The 21789-nt window shown below is 36.8% G+C and overlaps 1 protein-coding gene across 2 annotated transcripts in view; it reads right to left on the bottom strand.

Moving 5' to 3' along the window:
• HS3ST5 (heparan sulfate-glucosamine 3-sulfotransferase 5) overlaps window positions 1–21789 on the bottom strand; it is a 298321-nt gene that overhangs the window by 239597 nt on the left and 36935 nt on the right. The window contains exon 2 of one of the 2 annotated variants that reach the window (XM_061427527.1): window positions 6726–6780. The exons of the other annotated variant lie outside the window; for it this stretch is intronic. The gene's annotated coding sequence lies outside the window, so the exon portion shown is untranslated. The remainder of the gene's footprint in view (window positions 1–6725; window positions 6781–21789) is intronic. 2 annotated transcript variants of the gene reach the window in all.

The following is a 21789-nucleotide window of genomic DNA, read 5'->3' as shown; positions in this document are numbered from 1 at the left end:
TGGAACACAGCTCACCGGCTGCACTGATGTTCTGGACGTCAGGGTGGGAGGGGAATCAAATGTGAAGAGAGAGGTAAGCTTTTAACTCAGAAGTCAGTAAAGGGAAAGGGAAGTAGAAGATACTGTGGTTACCCTCTTTTTCCACTTTCTTCAGCCCAGGCATGCTGTGAAGTCCCTGAGGGAACACCGCAATATGTTTTAGCTTTTCACAGTCTGGCAAAGCCTCCAGAAATACACTGAATTGTTTATTTCAGATAGACGCTTTGCTGCATTCAGCCCCCAGAAAACAAGCATGACAATTAGCCTCCTTGCTGAAGACACTGGGAGATGGCAGGAAATTACAAATAGGAAGTGCACCAGAGGGGAAAAACAAGCACCTTCTACAAAAAAAACAAAAAAACAAGGTGCTGATGAAACTTGGCACTTGGATCAACTAAAATCAAGTAAGATTTTTGAATACTTGAAAGGAGTGAATTGAAGTCATAGTTTAAATTTGCTATGGATGGAATGTACATACAGAAATAATTTTTAAGACAGCATTCAGAAACTGTATGAATACATATATCTATTAAATACACATAATAGTTTGAACCCCTTAAGCACTTTATGTGGAGACATTAAGTGAGGAAATATTTTTCTTTCTAAAGTGACTGGCATATTGATGTAAAAAAATTCCCATCTTCTTGTTTATTTTGAAAGCTACCTTTCAAAAATGTAACACGCTGCCACTGGCATCTTTGAACTCACCATTCCATTTTTCAAGCAGTCTCGGAGTTGAATATACATTCCTGCCATATGCCAAGGGTTAGGCCATTAATATGTAAAAGAAGCTGGTATCCAGAGAATTGACTTTATAATTGGAGAACACCAAAATAAACCTAACACTTCTCTAACAATGCTGCACCCCAGCATCCCTGTTCTCTTAGGCTATTAGGCCATGTCCAATTTTCTCGGTCTGTCGGAGGATACAGCTGCCTCCATGTGCCAGGGAAGCTTTAATTATGGGGACTTTTCCTCCCACTGGAAAGCCTCTTCCTGCGGTTTGAAAGTCTGAATTATTCAAGCCCATGTTAATACACTGTACTGAATGCTCTGTTTGGCCCACCGAGGTGCACCTGGAACTGTTCTGTTTCCACAGATTCGATTTCTTTCTTTTCCTCTCCCTCCATCTCCCTCCCTCCTGTTCCTACCTTTTCTCATCCCCTTCGATCCTATTATTAAAGGCAAGAACCAAGGAATGCTGAGCACAGAGAGACGCATGGAATTTGGCACAGCTAATCTCATAGACTATTCATGTGCAATCACAAGAAAAATAATCTCTCAACTAAAAATTCCTCAAGTATAAAGTTTTATTCCCTAAACCTTTTTTTTTTTAATATAAAGTAATACAACTTCTATACTTTGGTAGCCAGAATTTCAGGACTTTTAAATCTATTTCTCCCAAATCCAAGCTTTTAATTTGGTTTTGCTCCTAAAGTAGTATCAACAGGAAAATTATTAATCTTTCCTATTAGAGCTACACAGATGATACAGATAAATCCTGTTTTATACCAAATTCCAGATTTCAGTCTTTGATTAGTTTTTTAGGCTTTGCTTAAGATATCAACTGGAGAAGGAAATGGCAACCCACTCCAGTTCTTGCCTGGAGAATCCCAGGGACAGGGGAGCCTGGTGGGCTGCCGTCTATGGGGTCGCACAGAGTCGGACACGACTGAAGCGACTTAGCAGCAGTAGCAGTAAGATATCAACCCTGCTGCTGCTGCTGCTAAGTTGCTTCAGTGGTGTCCGACTCTGTGCGACCCCAGAGACGGCAGCCCACGAGGCCCTCCCCCAACCCAGTCCCTGGGATTCTCCAGGCAAGAACACTGGAGTAGGTTGCCATTTCCTTCTCCAATGCATGAAAGTGAAAAGTGAAAGTGAAGTCGCTCAGTCGTGTCTGACTCTTAGTGACCCCATGGACTGCAGCCTACCAGGCTCCTCCATCCATGGGATTTTCCAGGCAAGAGTACTTAAGTGGGGTGCCATCGCCTTCTCTGATATCAACCCTAATTTTCCTTTATTCTAATTGCTAGTCTAGTTTTGAGTTGTCACTGTGACTTCTTTAGAACCAAAGTCATCATCAAGATAATATGTGGTATCCTTGGATTAAGGGTTACTATGATTTCTAGACTTGGTTTGACATTCACCACCTGCAAGGTCTCTCAGAAGCTTAGTTTTCTCATCTATAAAGTAGGAATAACCATACAAACACTATCTAGAACCTGCAAAAAATCAAATAAGATTATATTCAGGAAAGTTTTTTCCAAAATTTTAAAGTAATGTGTAAACTAAGATGCCTTTGCTATTATTATTTTTTAATGTCACAAAAGAAGCATCATCTTTGGTTTATACTCCAACACATTCATTTAAATTAAAATGTTTTATAAGTCTTTCTTCTATGTCCAGTTACAAAAAGAAACTACTGAGATCCCAATGCAGACCATGGGGTTCTCCGCCTTTCCTACACGTTGAGTATGTTATTTCAGAGGGAAAGAAAAAGGTAGGGACGAAAAATGTGTTTCCTACAACCCCCTAAAGAGCTGTCCAAGTCCTCTAGTTAATAAACTGGAGAAGTTGTGAAAGTTATTGCCTATATTGAGAAATGCTCTTAAAAACTGTTTCAGGGTATCAAAAAATAATGTATCTCCAAAAAGAACCTCAAATCTTTTTCAGCAGCAGGTAGAATATTTAGGCAAAAAAATACAGACAGAAAGAACTTCTTTAAAATAACACTGCATGTATCTGTGGATTGGAAAACCTGATGAAGGACTCAGCCAAGTCTACCAGCTAGAAACTATTTCTATCTCTGTACAGGTCTAATCATTGGATGGTAACTATATATCTGCCTTGTCATTGACCAAGAATCTGGTCTTAAACATTCAATGTCAAGAAAAACAAAACAAAGGTGATAATCAAGTGACTTTAAAAGTGATAACAAAATGGCTCTGGGTTCATATATCATTATTTAGAAAATAAAATATTCGAGCTACTGTCTAGGAAGAACTTAAAAGTCATTAAAGAATTTTAAAGTTTAATACCAAATCTATATTGGCTTCATTTTTCACATTAACAATGTATTCTTCATTGACAAACCCATTCACAGTGCACAGATCTAAAGGCTTTGTACTACGTTGAACCACTATTTTACAGAGGCCATATTTTTGGTGCTAATTGCGGCGTTGTCACAAGTCATATATTTTTAAAGTGTTTTTTTTTTTTTTTTCCTTTAAATGTGTCCTTTTTTACAGTGAAAAACCAGTTGTGAAATCAGTCACTTTTTAAGAATTGTGCTGTGAATTAGGAAGCCAGCCTGAGACAGAAGATCTAGTCTTAGTCACAACCTAGACCCGGAAAAATCTGTGATAATTTGTACAATGGGTTTCCTAACCACAAGCCAGAAAGCACTGAATCTCTCAGCTCCTAAAAGCCTGGGTCTATGACTATAGGAGCTAGGGGGAAAAAAGGGCTAAAACTCCTTTACTACCATTGTTACAAATCTTTAAAATATTTCCATAATAATTTGTGGGAAGTAAAATTACTACAAGCTAAGAGTTTGTAGCCAGAATGAATGTATTCTGTAGAGCTAAAAAGTATATCCTCAACTTGTCTTTTTGCAATACACACACACATACATACACATATATGTATATATGTCAGTGTATATGAATACCTGTATATACATACACATATACATATATTACTGTATATTCAGATCAGAATAGAACAGTATATTTTAGAGAAAAAGATACTAAATTTGATAAAATTAAATTGGGGGGGGAGAGAAAGAAAATATCCATAAAACTAAAATTCAAATTGTCTGTAGCTCGTTAATATATATACATTATTATATGACTCATTCTCTAAAGTGCAAGAATATTCTATTTGCACACCATTTTCATACATAGTTTTACAAAGTAAGATATATTGTTTAGTAAAGATCTGAATGATACTGAAGTATATCCTATTATATTGATTAATTTGTTTAATAAAATAAAAAGAAGAAAATAGACATGTTTATGCTCTAGTGGGAAAAGTCTTCATTTTCTTCCCAATTAGATATATAATTGTCAGTTTTCATTCTTTCTTTTTATGAACTAACCTTGAATTAACAAGCAGTGACTTACTAAATTCTTTTTCCCTCAAGCATATAATTTTGCTTTTTACATTTTCTTGTGATCCACTTTCGTTTAAAGTAACTTTAGAAACTGAAAAAGTTGTAATGAGTGATAAAAAGTCTGTCTTAATATTTATTATTATAAATAATATTTTGAGATGAAAAGCTACTTACATTTTTGTCTGCTAACCTTATTTCTGTGCAACTGTTAAGATCTTAATAACTCAGTAACATTCCAATTTTAATCCATTAAGAAGAATGAAATAAAAACTAAAATCACATAAAGTAGTATCTGCTTAGAAGACTTAAAGAGGGCTGGAGTTGTGTTTAAAAATTTCTAATATAAATTAGAGTATTCTAATTTCTCTTATTTAATTTAATTATTCTCTTATTTAAAATTATTTAATCTTTATTCATGGCAATTTTAGACAATCTAGAAAATACAATTATAAAGAAGAAATAAAAATTACTTTTAAGCCAAATTATCCAAGGTAAGCATTATTAATATTATTCATTAATAATAACAATATCATTTTAACAATATTGAGTACTTTGTACCCATCTCTCTTCTCTATTATATATAAATAGTTTAGAACAGATAATATAAATAATCTTTAATGTACGAACCCATCATCTCCATTGCAAATGAGGAAATTAAGGCAGAGATATGTTTAGTAATTTGCTCTAGGTCAAAGGTCATATATTTAATAAAGTGAGAAGCTAGGATTTGAAACTGGACCCTCCAAATTACACCAAAGATTGTGATCATAACCACAACTCTACTACCAAAGGCTTTCCTTTGTGTATATAATATAAAAAGGAACTGTAATTTATATTTTTTCTATAATGTTTTTTTCCATGTAATATGCTATGAATCTCTTCTCACACCATTAAATGATTCTCCTACCATAACACTTGAAAAAGAAGCACTTTGACAAGTAAGAAATCTTGTAGTATGGCCGTTTCTAGCATGGTATGATTCAAGAAATCTAAACAAAGAACATTGACTGTTTTCTAACGTGTATTCAAATCAAGCAAAAAACACCCTCTTTAGGCAAACAGAAATTACCATAGCAGAACTGACCAATGATCTGATCAATCCAATATCCTATTTCTGAAAACATCCAATGCTGGCTATTTCAGTAGAAGACATAAAATTCCCCATAAAGTACCTAATTGTGTGATACACTGCAGGAAGATGAAATTTTCCCCTTTGCCCAGTTTCTCATCTTCTCCTACCTAAAAGCTTCAGAGGGAATAATCCTTGAAATTTTATCCTACTGAAACTAGTAACATGTGAAGATGTTATTTTAACACAAACATATACATTCACATATGCACTATTAATGTGAAGAAATGAGTTACTCCTGATATATTAAGAAAGTCAGAAATTACCATAGCTATTTCAATAAATAAATAATACATAGATTACACATAATTAATCTGCTACAATTATAAGAAAATATTGTGAGGTAATGTACACCACCAGTGAAAGCAACAGGTAAAGAGCATTTGATAAAATAATCCTTTCTCTATTAACAATGTATTATAAAATATACCCTTTAAGGGAGGTAACCAAAGGGCAATTATTGAGTGGCAAAATTCATTGCATGTGTTTCTCCATAGTGCAGATCAGAAAATCAATGCAATCATACATTTTATTATGTTTTATATATACTGCTACTACATATATATGTAACATTTGGAATTTAATGTAGTTCTAAAAATGTCACTAAGGATATTAGTCTGGTAGCCAGGCAGACAGGGACATTTTAAAGACAGCTTTAAAAAAAATTCTTCTCTGAAATCTTGCCTTTCTCAAATGAAAGGGGACTTGAGAGGCTGGTATCTTCTATTTCCTGACTCTTGGAACACTTGCTCTTAGATCCCAGAGCTGCCATGCAGAGACAGACAGACAGATATAGGGACTTACAGATATAGAAACATAGATATATGACATAAGAACAAAAGCACTGTGAGTTTGACTAAATAGTTATATTCAGCTGGACAGATTGCTAGAGGTTTCATGGAGGAGAAGGTATTTACACTATGACAAACCTAGACAGCATATTAAAAAGCAGAGTCATTACTTTGCCAACAAAGGTCTGTATAGTCAAAGCTATGGTTTTTCCAGTAGTCGTGTATGAATGTGAAAGTTGGACCATACAGAAGGCTGAGCGCCAAAGAATTGATGCTTTTGAACTGTGGTGTTGGAGAAGACTCTTGAGAGTACCTTGGAGTGCAAGGAGATCCAACCAGTCAATCCTAGAGGAAATCAATCCTGAATATTCATTAGAAGGACTGATGCTGAAGGTCCAATACTTTGGCCACCTGATGTGAAGAGCCAACTCATTAGAAAAGGCCCTGATGTTGGGAAAGACGAAGGCAGGAGATGATAGAGGACAAGATGGTTGGATGGCATCACTGACTTGATGGACATGAGTCTGAGCAAGCTCCGGAAGATGGTGAAGGACAGGGAAGCCTGGCATGCTATAGTCCATAAGGTCACAAAGAGTTGGATATGACGGAGTGACTGAACAACAACTATCCCCACTGTTCCAGAATCTCTTACCTGTGTCTCTTGTAGCCATCCTCCAAAACAACCAGGATGTTAGATGTAATCTGTACTGAAAAATTTAAATAAAATATTTCAGTCCAATGGTGATGGGGACCATTGCCCCATAACCTCGAGGTTTTTCCCTGACCTAGTCAGCTACTAACTGATCATCCCTTCTTCCCACAATAGTACTGATCCTTAGTTCCCTAAGAAAACAGACTGTACTTTATGAATTTTGTATTTCAAATGCCTGGGACAGCTCCTGGAACAGAGAAGACATTCAAAATATCCTTGTTGGAACAGTGCCCAACACAGAGTAGGTCCTCAGTAAATGCTGGCTGGTGGAATATTTAAAGGGTTGAATGAATATATTTAATCATTGACTGAGTTTCTCTTTTTAATGTCATTTTTACATTTCAGTGTGGAATATACATATTTTAAAATCTATTTCATAGAACTACCATAATAAAGCATTGTAGTTTTTACACTAAAAATATACTTCCTAAAGACAATTCAGTCACCAGTTTAAAAAAAATCACACATATTGGATACTGACCAGTACTATTTATAAATTCTCTTTTGGGTAGGAAAAGCAATACTGCAGCTGCTTCCAAATCAGCAAAATGTACAGCCAATAAGTCCAAGAAATATGAAGACATTTTATGTTCTACAAGAACAGAAACTGTAGATATTTTTATTTTTAAATTAAAGACATAAAATGGAAAGACACTGCACCAATTATCTTCCTCCTTATTATTTTTAAGTGCCCCCCCCCCCCAGCCCAAGCCAGTAAGCCAGCCCTTAGGAACTAATTTACCAAACATTCTCCCTTGCTTAGTATATTGTTCCCATTTTAGGTAGGATGCAAAGAAACTACTCCAGAAGGCTGGTTTCCTTATAACTCTGCAGATGGTAAAGTGAACGTGAGAGTCGCTCAGTCATGTCCGACTCTTTGTGACCCCATGGACTATACAGTCCACAGAATTCTCCAGGCCAGAATACTGGAGTGGGTAGCCTTTCCCTTCTCCAGGGGATCCTCCCAACCCAGGGATTGAACCCAGGTCTCCCGCATTGCAGGCAGATTCTTTACCAGCTGAGCAACAAGGGCAGATGGTAAAACCTCAAGTCAATCCTAACCTGTGTTTCAGTGTGTCAGCTGAGGACATTAATACTTGTAATGTTATCTCCTTCTTGGGAAGACTCTGAGAACAATACTTTCTAGAACTCACCAGCTAAATTCCTTTTCAAACATGTTCTGCAAATACAAATTTTATACTTTGTATCATCACCTAAATGATGAACAGAATTGAAGTTAGGAAAAGCAAGCAAGATATACTTTCAATTTTTCAAACTATCTTTATGAACTTTGAAATCAAATGGTTTACATTCAAGTAACCCTCTTGACCGCAGTTCTTAATTAAGCAAAAATGTTCCATGGGTAACACAGTAGTGAGTTCTGTACCTCAAATAGAAAACAAAAGTAATATATATTTTTTTATAACAACAATTATATAAACTGTGAAGAGCCAAAAAGTCTACATCATCAACTTATTACATAAGTTCTCTGTCCTTGATAGTCACTGAAACGCAGCACAATTACAGATGGCATTTTTTTCTGTAAGTTTCATACTTGCGGACTGTTTGAAATGATCAAATAAATATAAAGAGATTATACTCCAATTAAAAAAAACTTTAAAAAATTTTAACTGTCATTACATTTTTAGATTCTAATTAATATGCCAAAGATGACTTCTGAAGGACCTAGTAACACAATATGAATCAGCTTTTAAAAGTGTGCCCTGTTCTAAACTTGATGGCTGTTGTTCTCAATAGCATAGGCAGAAGAAGACAAAGGATCCAACCCATTTTTCATTCTTGGAGTTTCAGAATCATCAGTAGTCAGGTAGATTTAAGGGGAGAATTCAGAGCTTCTTTAAAGATAGCATGGTAAAAAGAGTAACTAGAACACCCGTTCTTAAATTTCTTCCATAAATTATGCCCCTCTGATTGAGATCAAACTAAAATCAGACTCCTGACAGAGCAGATCACACAGAAAGAGGCAATGCCAAAGGGATTTCAGTTTCTTCGAGGTTGTTTAATTCCACAGTCTCCTGTTGCTCACCAGCTTTGTCCTAGGAGAATTCACATTACTACGAACATTTTTTTCAAAGTGATTTGAATACCAGATGGTATATCAGAGTTGATGCTAAATTTTTCTTTTGAAATAGCCTCATTGGGAACACACTTTTATTTCTAAAATTACAACTTAACAATTTGTAATGGTGTCATTTGTATTGGTACTGTCATAATTGCCTAAAAAAGAAAAAAGAGAGATAGTTTTGTTTTGTTTTAACAAAAGTTGTGTGACTCATTTCTTTAATCTTTTTTTTTTTTTTTTAATGAGAAGCCATTAACCCTCATGGAGAAAAACTGGCAAGACTATGTTTAAATAATTATTTAAAAAATTATTCCCACCATCCCTCCTGCTGATTATATTATCAAGCAGCAAGTGAAAAATGACAAAAAGAATTAAGGAATTAGAACCTAAATGCGTCTTATTTTGAAGAGTAAGATACACTCACATCTCTTTCCAGGTGCAACTCTTTCTGTCCACTGTCAAAGGGGCTCTCCTCCTCCACTCACTGTCCAAGGCAAGGCTGGCTGATAACTCTTCTCTCTGGAGATGAAACAAGCCTCAACATAGCTGGGTTCAGCCCCACCTGCCCTGCCACTCAGCACTTCAATATATTGGTTGGGAAATGCATGATTTCAGAGATCTCTTCTTTGGAGCAAGCAGCAGATTGATTCATACAGATACATAACTGTATAATTTTGTGGGAGGGAGTCATGCAACCTCTGAAGAGAGCTTTGCATACTGCCGCTGAGACAGCACATCTAAGGACTTAAAGGGTAATTGCATTAAGCATTTATGCAGCTGCAAGTTAGTGGATGGAATGGAAAGAACAGGGAAGAAAGTCAAGTCAATCATTCAGATATTTATGAGGTCTGGTGTTGGGCCCATTTCCCTATTGGATGGGAGTGCTGGATTTGCAGATAAAGGCAGTGTGTGGATAAGGTGGACACTGATTTCTCTATGGCATTTAATAAGCCTTCCATAATGTCCTAAGGACAGGATGAAGAAAGGTGGGCTGCCTACTAGGGAGATTGATAGAAATGTTTGATAAATGTCTGGTGTCACCAAGAAGGAGATCTGTAATATCAGCCTCAGGCAGCTCAAAGTTCAGCTCTTTTTTATTCAACATTTATTATCAGTGACTTCAATGAAGACACAAAGAGCCTCTTGATCGATTTAGCATAAAGTTCTGAGCTCGGGGTTTGAAACTGCTTTGACATTTGCAAACCCAGGATTTAAATTCTGCAAGCTTCTGTTTCCTCACATGTTAAAAGAGAGTAACAGTCCTGATATCATAGAACTGCCCTGAGAATGAAAAGAGAGAAAAGGTAGCACTAAACGCACACCTGGTGCCTCCAGGTATGTCCTAAAGAACACATCTGCACAGGACACACTCAAGAAGGCTAGCTAATGTGGTTTCCAGCAAGATCAAGATTGAAAAATGACCCTGGCATATTGGACGAGGGTGAATTAACAACATTTAAAAGGGGTTTCCAGGTGGCACTAGTGGTAAAGAACCTGCGTGCCAGTGCAGGAGATGTGGGTTCAATCCCTGAGTTGGGAAGATCCCCTAGAGGAGGGCATGGCAACCCACTCCAGTATTCTTCCCTGGAGAATTCCACTGACAGAGGAGCCTGGCGAGCTATGGTCCATAGGGTTGCAGAGTCGGATGCAACTGAAGTGACCTAGCACACAAAAGGAATAAAGCCGTTGTTTACCAGTTTCATGAAGACCAGCTCATCTTGTTTATTAGTACATCCTCAGCATTGACTACAGAGCTTAGTAGATTCACAAAACATTCACTGAGTGAATGATGTATATGGCCCAACTGAGGTGCAAGGTCATTTTTATAAAGTATCAGGGTTACACACATGAGAAAGCATAGTCCTCGTTCAACTGTTCATGGTCTGGTGAGGAGAGAGACAGGTCCACGAGCAATCGCAGTGTGCTGAGTGCTAAGAGGGACAGCTGGATTGGGGCTCCAAAGGCATCCTGAAGAGGCCCTTAAGTGACTTCTGGGAAAGAACAAGCCACAGGGTAGGTAGAGTGGCACCTCTGAGCCACATGGGAAGCAGCCCAATGAACACATCGTAGAGAGTGGGGGAAGGAGGCTTCAGACAAAAGTCGTCCAGGATTCAGATGTGAGAGAGAGTGCCAAGTGTCTAGGAAGCAGAAGTGAGCTCTCTGGGACTAAGGCTGAGAATTTAAGGTGGAAAATGGCTTTAGCTGAGGTTGGAGAAGTCTCAAGTTGTACAGAGCCTTATACACACAACTAAAGAGTTTGAAAAGTATTTGCTAGACAAAAGGAAACTCCCTGAAGGCAAGAATAATGATTGATTCTCATTTCAGAAAGCTCACCCTCACTAACTGACGGTGTGGATTAGACATAAAGACCAATCAGGAGATAGGCATAGTAAAACAGGCAGGAAATGAGGAGGTACCAAATGAAAACAGTTTATGGGGAAACGGAATTGCAGAAGTTAGAAAAGAGATCCGGATTGGTGACATTTTTGTGAATCATTGGAATATGGGCCATAACACATAACATATAAAACTACTTAGTAATTATGTGTAATATGTAAAAAGATGAAAGATGCTACCTTAGAAAACCACTCCAGCCTTCAAAAGGTGAACTCATGAAGGAGCTGGAGGTGAACCAGGAAGAAAAGAAGGAGAAAGACATTTTAGGCCCATGAAAGAGGAAAGAGTCTTGAGGAATCAATAGGATTAGATGCTGCAGAAAGACCATTATATGCAGGATTTGGTGCTCAGGAGATCATCAATAACATCATAGAGGCAGATTTAAGACCAAAGGAGAAACTAGTCTGTGAAACTTTCTGGAGTGAACTAAAAGTGAGGAAGCAAGAAAAATAAAGGCAGACATCTCTTTCAAGAAACTTGACATTAAATCATGGACAGATTTTAAGCGATGGAGAAGAGCTGGATGGCAGTCTTCAAGAGGAGCAGGCTTTTACTGGGTCTCAATAGCATATCACAGAGAAACAACTGAAGGAGAGGCCGTTGCAGGAAGTTTTGAATCTAAAAATGTGACAAATTTTGCTTGTGTCCAGGAGACAGCATTACGGGAAAGAGAGCTGATACGTGAAAGGCAACACGGAAAAAACTGCAGAATTAGAGTTAGCCAACAATGCAATGCTTTTATTTCACCAGATTACAAACTTCTAGTCTTTAGGCAGAGCCTCATTACATGTTTGACCAGGCTAAAGAGTAGGCATTCTGACTGTCAGTAGAAAGTTGGATTAAATGGTTTTAGAGGTGTCCCTTTGAACTCTTAAAACTAATCTTGCTAAGTGTGAAGACATAAACTTCTTCATCACATCTAATCTATTTAAAGAGATGTACTTTCTTCATCAATACTTTTAGTATTAAGCAGTATTAAGTCACTGATTATGTTTCAGTAATATTGACTGAAATATGTAAAAGGGGCTTTTGAAAATCTTTACAAATATCATTTGTCTGATTCTTCCATTTATCTTTTTTTTCCTCTCAACTTTAACTAATACCTGAAGGTGAGCATGTCTGTGTATTTGAGGATTACAGTTCTCTTACTGGATAGAGAAGCTTAGTCCCACAGATAATTATTTACATTCTAATGGTGAACACAGATAATTATTTACATACTATTTATAAGGTGCTAGAGTCTCTTTCTCCAAACCAAGTACCTGGAATCAGAACTAATTACAACCAAGAACAAGATTTTATTCTGAGAGAGTTGTGTACCCAGTCACACTTCATTATCTCATTCCCTCTCTTCTTTTCACACACACATTCACATACTTAAGAGAATAAGTAAATATAAGGGAATAGGTAAAATGTATTAACAGAAGAGCAATGGAGAAATGGATATGCCTTTTCCAATGCCCCTTAATTAAATCTGATAATGTTTTTATTATTCAATAAAATTTTATCTATAAAGTAATAATAAATGAGTTCTTGAGTGAAAGTGAACCTATGGCAAGCACAATGTCAGGCTCAGAATTAATCCTCAAAAACTTAAGTTCCCTTCTCCAATAAGAGGGTAAGTACTGGATTTAAGACAAAAGGAATTTTGCCAAATGTGGAGAACAACTGCATTGGCTATTATCATTTTAAATATTGCTACATTTGCAGACATATTGGGTAGGTAGAACATATCCTAAAGTACAAACACACATTCAAGGCCATATATAGGAAGCTGATATATCTAGCTATTGCTGCATCAGACATCAAACTGTTATAGAATAAGGTCATCTTTAGCCTGTAGCCACTTAAATCCGAGTATCTGAGATGACCATGTTGAGAACAGTAGTGGAAGAGCATGGAAAATATACAGAAGGAAAGAAACTATTTAGAACTCATGTATGAGCAACTACTTCCTATTCTTAAGGACAGTGCCCCTTGAAAGTGAAGTGAAAGTGAAGTCACTCAGTCGTGTCTGACTCTTTGCAACCCCATGGACTGTAGCCCACCAGGTTCCTCCATCCAGGCAAGAGTACTGGAGTGGGTTGCCATTTCCTTCTCCAGAGGATCTTCCTGACCCAGGGATGGAACCTGGGTCTCCTGCACTGCAGGCAGACACTTTACTGCCTGAGCCACCAGGGAAACCCTATAAACTAGGGCTACTGTGACAAAGCTGAAATGATTGCTCAGGGGCTGCCAGACCATACCCAGTGACTTCTTCAGTTTGCACAATCTTCAGACCTGCGCCAAGTGGCAAATAAGATAGTCTAAAGTGGGAGGGAGTTTAATGATTTGAACAGTCCCATGTGCGTGTCTCACAAGTTTCTATTACAATTCAAAGTTGCTTCTATTGTGAATCTATGCTGCAAGTAACTAACCATTCAGAATGTACCCTAAAATCAGCAGCACCAGTGAGCCAGTCACATATTTTTCATATGGCTGCCACTCTGCTCAGTCTATAAAATACACTCACAACATTTAAATTTCTTTTATATAATTTTTTGAGAGCAAAACTAAAAGTAGTTCACCTAACTTTTATCTACTCTGTTACATTAACATTTTTACTCCGCAGAAGCCTGTTATGTTTCACTCAACTGTTGGTAAATATGTTGTGCAGTCACTCAGTGGCGTCTGACTCTTTGTGACCCTATGGACTGCAGCATGCCAGGCTTCCCCAACCTTCACTATCTCCCAGAGTTTGCTCAAACTCATGTCCATTGAGTCAATGATTTCATCCAACCATCTTATCCTCTGTCGTCCCCTTCTCCTCCTGCCCTCAGTCCTTCCCAGCATCAGGGTCTTTTCCAATGAGTTGGCTCTTCACGTCTGGTGGCTGAAGTACTGGAGCTTCAGCTTCAGCATCACTCCTTCCAGCATTGGAGGACTGATTTCCTTTAGGAGTGACTGGTTTGATCTCCTTGCTGTCCAAGGGACTCTCAAGAGTCTTCAGCACTGCAGTTCAAAAGTAAATACGGGTCCATGTCAAATATACCTCATTCCACTAAGTAATAACATTTATAGAATGACACCTCATGGAGGAAGTCAGACATCCTGCAACAGATTCAATGAGAATTTTACAGTATTTTTATATTTGTCTTTATCCTAAAGAAAAAAAAAAAACAACTTAATATGCCTATATGTTTAAATGTATACCCATGTACATATATTGCTATTAAATTCAAAACTGAAATGTATTCATATATTTCTAATCAACACAATGATGAGTGTAATCCATAGAAAGAAATATAAATACATTCATGTCAAATGAATAACAAGGAACTTCTAAAATTCACAAGGGCTTCTTTGGTGGCTCAGACGGTAAAGAATCTACCTGCAACGCAGGAGACCCAGGTTTGATCCCTAGGTCAAGAAGAACCCCTGGAGGAGGAAATGGCAACCCACTCCAGTATTCTTGCCTGGAGAATTCCATAGGCAGAGGAGCCTGGCAGGCTATAGTCCATGGGGTCGGAATAGGACATGACTGAGCAACTTTCACTTCACTTCATTTCTAAAATTTACATATATATTACTAAAGATTTTTTTTTTCACTGTAACAGTTTATCACAATGAGAGTCCACTTGCATGCTGCTCATAACAATATGTAGGGAGAAGATACAAATATATATTGAATACAATCACCTCTGTTGAATTGAAGTGCAGAGACAACAGCAAGAACCTGTGATCTATAGGCATTAGCAGGTGGAAAGAACCAAAAAGATACTCAAGAGGATAAGGCAGTGCAAATAAACTTTCTCTGTTACAAGTAAATGCAGGCTGAAGCATGAAATTTTATAATCTAAATTTTAGAACTAAAAGGGATTGTATAGATCATTCCTATGGCAAGGGTGGAAACTTCCATATTGTCGCAGCACCAGGACGTCCCCACTCCACACTCTCCCAAATATGGCAAATCTTTGGTTTCCTAATATCTTCACTTGGAGCTTGGTTCCTTGATTTGAACTCAATTTCAAGAACACTGATACTCTTCCTTAGATCTTATCATCCATCCCCTGGAGGGGCTGGACACATGGCTGAAGCTTTTGCTACTTCATGAGTTTCTCTTTAGAATAGGATTGGTCTTCCATGACCATCAAACAGCCCTGCCATGTGCCATCATCATCAATTAAATATACCTGCCAAATTTAGAGGAATGAAAGGGCAACCAAGGGCTTCGAAGAAGCTTTTAAAGGATAACATAGCATTTTGGATAATTAAACGTTATTTCCAGTGTTAAAACTACAGCATGTATTCATTAGATCTTTGCTGCCTTTGCACATCACTGATGACTCACTACACTTGTTCAAGCTGCAAATCATACTATCTGCTCCTTTTCTTTCCAAAATTTGCAAATATTTGAAGTTACTAAGGAAGGTGTGGAATTATTCTTGCCATAGTGGCAGCCTACAAACTATACTTCAGGTATCTAGGAGGTACGCATTCAGTTTACATGTGATGATCCTTGATGCCCCTAAAGATATATTTTTAGGCTCAATTAGGTCATGACAGAGAAAGAAAACTCACTCAGTTCAATCACTACAACCTTCAAAAAGGAGAATCAGGTAAGAATAATCTAGACTTGTTGAAAGTTATAGAAAATTATTATTTCATGATCACTGGAACATAGCACATGTGAAATACTATGAGAAGGTTATGCTTAAGTTTATTAATGATAGAATTTACCAAATTTTATTTCTTCACTATAGCCATACCGAAGCACATAAGAAAAATTAAACCATCAATCACCTACTACTTAAGTAAAACCAATGACAATAATTCAGATATATAGATGTGTGGTTAAAAGAGGCTAAGGCATCTGAAAAACAATGTAGAATAATGAAAATTCCTTATAAAAAATTCTAGGGGGCAAGGATTTGGGGCACAGTATCTATCTTGAAAGAAGAAAAGGCCATTTTCAGGTAAGCTTCAACTACAACACCTGCCAGGAATTATTGAACAAAAGTAATTTTCCACCCATCTCTCTTATCTTTTTCTTTCCCATAGGATTCCTAGAGGGCATTTTTAGTCCTTTAGTCTTTATAACTTAGTGTAATCATCTTATGTCTACATTATTTGAAGTTTAAATATATTATTCACATCCTTTCTCAATTAAGAGTAAAAATGTTACAAGCTGAGTATGAATCAACAACTTTAATGTTATTATTTAGGTCTGCCTATAGTTAAAATGCTCTTAGCTTATTTTATGTAACGCACACTTGTGCAAGCGTCTTTTAATTTCATGGCTGCAGTCACCATCTGCAGTGAGTTTGGAGCCCCAAAAAATAAAGTCTGACACTGTTTCCACTGTTTCCCCATTTATTTCCCATGAAGTGGTGGGACCAGATGCCATGATCTTCACTTTCTGAATGTTGAGCTTTAAGCCAACTTTTTCACTCTCCACTTTCACTTTCATCAAGAGGCTTTTTAGTTCCTCTTCACTTTCTGCCATAAGGGTGCTGTCATCTGCATATCTGAGGTTATTGATATTTCTCCCGGCAATCTTGATTCCAGCTTGTGCTTCTTCCAGCCCAGCGTTTCTCATGACGTACTCTGCATATAAGTTAAATAAACAGGGTGACAATATACAGCCTTGACGTACTCCTTTTCCTATTTGGAACCAGTCTGTTGTTCCATGTCCAGTCCTAACTGTTGCTTCCTGACCTGCATATAGGTTTCTCAAGAGGCAGGTCAGAAAAAAAAAGAAAAGAGGCAGGTTTCCACAGTTTATTGTGATCCACACAGTCAAAGGCTTTGGCATAGTCAATAAAGCAGAAATAGATGTTTTTCTGGAACTCTCTTGCTTTTTCTATGATCCAGCGAATGTTGGCAATTTGATCTCTGGTTCCTCTGCCTTTTCTAAAACCAGCTTGAACATCTGGAAGTTCACGGTTCACGTGTTGCTGAAGCCTGGCTTGGAGAATTTTGAGTATCACTTTACTAGCGTGTGAGATGAGTGCAATTGTGTGGTAGTTTGAGCATTCTTTGGCATTGCCTTTCTTTGGGATTGGAATGAAAACTGACCTTTTCCAGTTGTGGCCACTGCTGAGTTTTCCAAATTTGCTGGCATATTGAGTGCAGCACTTTCACAGCATCATCTTTCAGGATTTGGAATAGCTCAACTGGAATTCCATCACCTCCACTAGCTTTGTTCGTAGTGATGCTTTCTAAGGCCCACTTGACTTCACATTCCAGGATGTCTGGCTCTAGGTGATTGATCACACCATCGTGATTATCTTGGTCATGAAGCTCTTTTTTGTACAGTTCTTCTGTGTATTCTTGCCACCTCTTCTTAATATCTTCTGCTTCTCTTCAGTCCATACCATTTCTGTCCTTTATAGAGCCCATCTTTGCATGAAATGTTCCCTTGGTATCTCTAATTTTCTTGAAGAGATCTCTAGTCTTTCCCATTGTGTTGTTTTCCTCTATTTCTTTGCATTGATTGCTGAAGACGGCTTTCTTATCTCTCCTTGCAGCATATTCAAAAGCAGAGACATTACTTTGTCAACAAAAGTCCGTCTAGTCAAGGCTATGGTTTTTCCAGTGGTCATATATGGATGTGAGAGTTGGACTGTGAAAGATGAGCGCCGAAGAATTGATGCTTTTGAACTGTGGTGTTGGAGAAGACTCTTGAGAGTCCTTTGGACTGCAAGGAGATCTAACCAGTCCATTCTGAAGGAGATCAGTCTTGGGTGTTCTTTGGAAGGACTGATGCTGAAGCTGAAATTCCAGTACTTTGGCCACCTCATGCAAAGAGTTGACTCATTGGAAAAGACTCTGATGCTGGGAGGGATTGGGGGCAGGAGGAGAGGGGACGACAGATGATGAGATGGCTGGATGGCATCACTGACTCAATGGACATGAGTTTGAGTGAACTCCGGGAGTTGGTGATGGACAGGGAGGCCTGGCATGCTGCAATTCATGGGGTCGCAAAGAGTCGGACATGACTGAGCGACTGAACTGAACTGAACTGAAACTAGTGTAGCTATTACTGATGAATTCTTGAGACCAATTTGGCTCCTGGAGATTCAATGTTCTAAATCACTCAAGAAAGTTTAATTTGTTTAAACTGAGATCGACTCAATAAGGCTTTTTAAAATGCTTTACTTTCTCAAATTGGTTTTAAAAAATTGGCAGGTTGAATGGACTTTCTGCATTGAGGAATTACCAGGTTTCACCAATTCTGGCCTCAGTTCAATCAAAGTTTTCAGCTCTAGCTTTTATAAAATTTTTTAACAAAAATGGGTTATGAAGCTTTTACTAAAAGAATTTCAGGATGCCCAAAGATATTTTTAGTGATTCCAACATAAATAAGATGAATAATGTATACTTATCCCCGATACTTGTCTTTTCCCCCACAAAAAAAAAAACCCTACCACATTATATCTTCACTGGTTTTCTATTGATTTAAACAAGAATTCTTAATTGGGATTCTTGTGAACTTTAGGAAATCTCAAAACCTTGAAAATTGCATGAAAAATTTAGCATATTGTGCTTATGTATTTTTCTGGGCAGAGGAATCATGGCTTTCATCTGATTTTAAAAGTTTTCTTTTCTTTCTTTTTTATTTCAACACGTTAAGAACCACTGCTTTGAGAGAGCACAAGAAGTTCTGTCCAGAGAAGAAAGTACTTAGAGAAAACAGTTTCTCTTGTAGGGGACTTTCTCATCTTTGTCCTTATCAGGGCACATCACATGTTACCCAGGAACAAACATCCTAAGGAATCTAGAAAAATATACCAGCTATAAATTTGGATGTACATAGCTGTAGTTTCACCATAACACTGACTGCCTAAGACTATTTTTAAGATACAGATAATAATGCAGGCAATTATTTCTAAAATACCCACAAAAGTAATCTAACAGCTTTAACAATTGATTCTGCATCCATATTTTAAGAATTAGGATGTGGTTCTCCATATCAAGTCTTCAGGAAGGCAAAGATAATAAATTTTATTATAAAAATAAGGATGTCATTGAGGGAGAGTTCATAAAACCACAGGAATGATTGGCTGCAGTAGCAGTGTGATTCTATGTGAACCTTAGAGCAGAGAAGAAATAAATCATTCAGAACTCAGTCATTGATTCCATAAGCACTGTCACTTCCCTGTAACTGATACACATGTCTCTGGGAGAAATAAAAGATGTCAGAAGTATTTCTGAGTGACCTATACTCAACTAGCAATTACTAAAAGGTCAGTAAGCAGAAAGAACCACATCAACTCCTGCTATTTATATGGAAGCAATTAGAAATAGAGCAAAAGAATTAATGACTGCTTATCATATGGTTTCATATAGTAAGACTTCATGATGTTTTCCTAAATGTCTACTTTAAACATAATTTTCTAAAGCATACTAGTCACACACAAACTTAATGCTATAAAAAAATAATCTTTCCATTTGTTTAAAGGGCTACACAGAAATAAAGCACAAAGAGCTGGGGGCTCTCACAAAGCTCTGTGTTTTATATATTAAATGCTGTGAGTCTAGAATTTTTGCATTTATTTTTCATATAAATTCTTAATGCCTCTACACTATACATTTACATAAAATAAAAGCTCCCTCTAGTGGCTAAAAAGCACTCTTAACTTGAGTTTAGATTTGGTTTATATTAACAATTATCAATCTCTTAGGTCTCAGATTCTTTAGTTTATGTAAGTGATATCTATCACTATTTTCCACATTAGAGGTCAAAGCTGAAGTTAAATTTTTAATTCATTTAAAAATAATAAACCTATTACATGTTAACACAAATAATATTTTATAAAGAAAATAAATATACTTTCCAAAAAAATTACAAGAAGGGATTTACTGTTTTACATTTTTACAAATTTCTTTAATGCCTGACTTAAAACTCCTGGATTCTCATAAATGCCTCTGCATTAAATCTGTTCCAATATGTTGTTTTGTTATAACATACATATCAAGTTCCACATAGATGTTTGTTGGAAAAGACTAATTCAGAAGCATTTTCAGATAATCATGCTTGTTTTTCTTTAATACTACACCAACACTTGACAAGTAATATTCTCTTAAAGTTTTGCTGCATTGTAGAATCTGAAACTGAATCAGTGAACTTTTGTACTCTATCACCTCAAAATAGTTCTATATTTCACTTTGAATGGATCTTTTTACCAAGGATAAATTTTAACCCTAGTCACTTGGAAAACGTTAAAATCTTCTGAACTCTACATATCTTCCAAATGTTGACACATTTCACTATCAAAAAATCTACCACTCATCTAACTCAAAAAGTCTGTACCTATTGTGAAGCTCTCAAAATACTAGGGGTGTAGACATGTTTTCTAGTACTTCTATTTTGAAAGCTAGAATTTTATCACTGCCAAAAAAGATTGTTGAGTTGTCCTCCTTGAAAAGACAGCCTACCTTGCTCACTTTTGAGAAAAAGTCTGTGAAATATTCAGGAATGAATAACTGCAGTTTGTCCACCATTCTTTCAAGTAAAAATGTTCCATGAATAATGTGGCTAGTTTACTTAGCAACTCAAACAATCCCCAGGAGCTTTTTCTCAAGACAACCTTTATAGTCTGATATACAGAAGTGCTTAATGCATACTTACCATTTCATCACATGGCCTACTTAAAATATCATATTCAATGGTTGAGATTTCATATAATTAATTAATTTTTACTGCTTTATCAAGTACATTCTTAAGGAAAGCTGCATCTTCCTCACCCTTCCCCTCTCTTCTAAATGTGAGTGTGTGGCAGAGGAGAATATAATCAGTTTGGTAGTGCTGCCGTGATTTGTGCTAAGGTTTCGGAAGTTTTTCTTGATTGTTGCACCATTCATACAATGAAAAGGACAACAAAAAAAAACACTTTCATATTATTATGTGAATAGTTTTGATCTCGCAGATTCCTTGACAGTGATTCAGGGATCACAGGAGTCCATATATTACATCATGAGAACCAGAGTTTCTAAGATACAGTGGACTGTAATGTTGGAAAGGAAAGACCAGCTGGTTGGCTTCTTAAATTAGTAGAAATAAACAGCTTAGAATGTCCAAGTGACCCACTCAAGGCCACACAGTTCCTGTGCAATTTGCATTGCATTCTGTCTCCATGAAAGTACCTTAAATTTTGAGACTCTTTTAGTCTGTACACATTTTTTAAACAATTATGACTATTAAAAATGTTCAAGAAAGTCTTCCTTTTCTCTTTAAGGGTCTAAATTTTCTTTAATATTCTTATTTTGGTTTATTTGGGGACTGTTTAAGACAAAACTTTTCATGAATAGTATTGATATACAGATTATTCAAAAGCAAAGAGTTTATCATGAGATTACAAACCGTATAAATTTCAACCTAGAATACATCTCAGGACCAATTTTGTATTACAACACTACTGAGAGATGTTGGTGCTTTAGTGCCTGATATTGTTTATAATAATTTTTCAACAGAATGTTTCAACAGCTATATTCTAGCTGCAAATTGTTGTCCATCAATATGATAATAGACGTTAGGAAAAA

The sequence above is a fragment of the Bos javanicus genome, chromosome 9 (assembly GCF_032452875.1).
Source record: "Bos javanicus breed banteng chromosome 9, ARS-OSU_banteng_1.0, whole genome shotgun sequence".
Classification (NCBI taxonomy): Eukaryota; Metazoa; Chordata; class Mammalia; order Artiodactyla; family Bovidae; genus Bos; species Bos javanicus.
Note: the sequence above shows the minus strand (reverse complement) of the source record. Positions and strands in the feature narration are given on the sequence as shown.